The following is a 2,326-nucleotide window of genomic DNA, read 5'->3' as shown; positions in this document are numbered from 1 at the left end:
ACCCTAAGCCGGCTTCATTTAAATCGAATTTGAACCATCTAGGTATTCTAGTTACTTGCGTCACAATTAATTCTCTAAACCCCACTTGTTTCTCAGCTTATTATTGAAATCGTAAGAGTAAAGAGTAAACTGGTCCTCTGGATTGAATCTTAAATATTACAATTACCACTGTTGACTTGACAGTAGCAAGGATTCATTTTTAGTGTATCAAGTTTTGGTGCCGTTGCGACGGGGACTAAGATTTTACCTTTATTTTTCGGTTTAATATTTAGTCTGAGATATCTAACTTGCTCTACTTCTTTGTTAGAATAGATGATCCAAGTGCATGACCAGTAGACATACTCGGAGCAACGCACAAGGAACATTACATCAACTGACCAACGACGAACTCGCAAGATTAGAAAGATAGAACCGCCAACAGCCAAGAACAACCGACACCAACATGGGTGATCACGACAATATGGATGACCTCACTGCTGCTTTGGCACTCATTCAACAACAAATTCAGAATCAGCAATAGCAGATGCAGCAGATGCAGCAAACCATCCAAAATCAGCAACAAGCTGCTCAGGAACAAGCAGCCGAGAACGCCGCGCGAGAGGAGCGTGGTGCTCTTATTGGGGAGCGAAATCTTCCGCGGAGCTTCGCTACAAACCGCTCTCCCATCAACCCTCCACCCTGTACTCGACAAGATTATGAGATCAAACCTGCATTGATAGGTCTGGTACAGAAGAGCACGTTCAGCGGCCTCACTTCAGACATACCAATGGACCACATAGAGGCCTTTGAGAGGATTTGCAATTTTTCTCGCTCTAATGGAGTGCCACCGGATTATGTCAAATGCACGCTGTTCCCATTCTCTCTCGAAGGGAAAGCTTCTCGTTGGCTGCAATCTCTCCCAACCGGTTCTCTAACCTCATGGGACCAGGTTCAATCAGCATTCCTGAGCCACTTCTACACCAAGTCCAAAACTGCGGCTCTAAGGCATAGAATATCCAACTTCAAGCAAAAATCTGATGAACCTTTTCATGAAGCTTGGGAAAGGTACAAAGAGTACCAGAGAGAGTGCCCACACCATGGGTCTGATGACGATTACATATTGGAGGTGTTCTACGATGGAGTGAGCTATGAGTTCCGGAATACCCTTGATTCCTCTAGTAACGAAGACTTCATGACTCAAACCACACCTGGTTCGTTCGCGCTCATTGAGAATATGGCTTCGAGTTCACTCAATAAGAACAAGGAGCATGATCGCTCCAAAAGTGTGAACAGTATAGATGACCTAGCGGCAAAGGTGGACCAACTGCTTAAGGGAAACCAAAGCCAGGTTTTCATAATGGAAGAAGCAACTCCTGAGAAGAGTGCAGGCGACAAGGCGTTTGAAGCTGAACAAGCAGGAGACGATCAGCAGGAAGTGAGCTACGTAAATGGGCAAGGGTGGCAGCTGAAGAATTACCACCCAAACCCTAACGTAAGGAACAATCCACAGCTTTTCTGGCCTAAGCAGGACAAACCAGTTGATCCGGCGCAGAGCAACCAAGGTCAGTATGCGGGGTATCAGAAGAACTATCAACCCCGAACCTATGTTCTAAGCCAACCACAGAACAATCAACCTCAGATGCAGAACCACCAGAACAATCAGGTCGCTACTTCCACCCCTGTCGCTGTTCCGCAAGATGAAACTAAAACCATGTTGCAGCAACTCCTCCAAGGACAACAGCTCCAAGGGATAGCTCTGAACCAGGTCACTACCGAGATCAATACCAGAATGAAACAATATGTTCGGAGATTTGAGAACCAAGTACGATAATGTCGCAAGCCATATGAGACAGATGAACATTCAGATAGCTCAGACTGCTGAGAGTGTCAAGAGGCAGCAAGGTACTCTACCTGGTAAAACAGACAAAAACCCCAAGGAGTGCAATGCGGTTCAGCTAAGGCGCGGAAAGCAACTTTCCGAGCCAGAAAGGAGGAGGTTCACCGCGGCTGAGAAAGGGAAGCAGAAAGAGTCGGAACAACTGCCAGCCGATCAAGCAGATGAGAGGAATACAGAACCAGCACTTGAAACAAGTTCGCCAGGGCCAGAACAACCAGCTGAAGCGGTGCGCCCGATCCCAGAGGTTGTTCCTCCTCGCGAATACATTCCTAAGGTCCCTTACCCTGTTCCAGCAAGTGCCACACGTAAGGACAAAGAGGAAATGAAGTGCAGGAAGATGCTGGAGGACCTAACCGTCCGACTCCCCTTGATGGATGCAATCCAGATGATGCCCTCCATGCGCAGCTTTATGAAGGGATTGATCTCAGGAAAAATATCAGAGGAGAGCGA

The sequence above is a fragment of the Brassica oleracea genome, chromosome C8 (genome assembly GCF_000695525.1).
Source record: "Brassica oleracea var. oleracea cultivar TO1000 chromosome C8, BOL, whole genome shotgun sequence".
Taxonomy (NCBI): domain Eukaryota; kingdom Viridiplantae; phylum Streptophyta; class Magnoliopsida; order Brassicales; family Brassicaceae; genus Brassica; species Brassica oleracea.
This window is presented reverse-complemented; position numbering follows the sequence as displayed.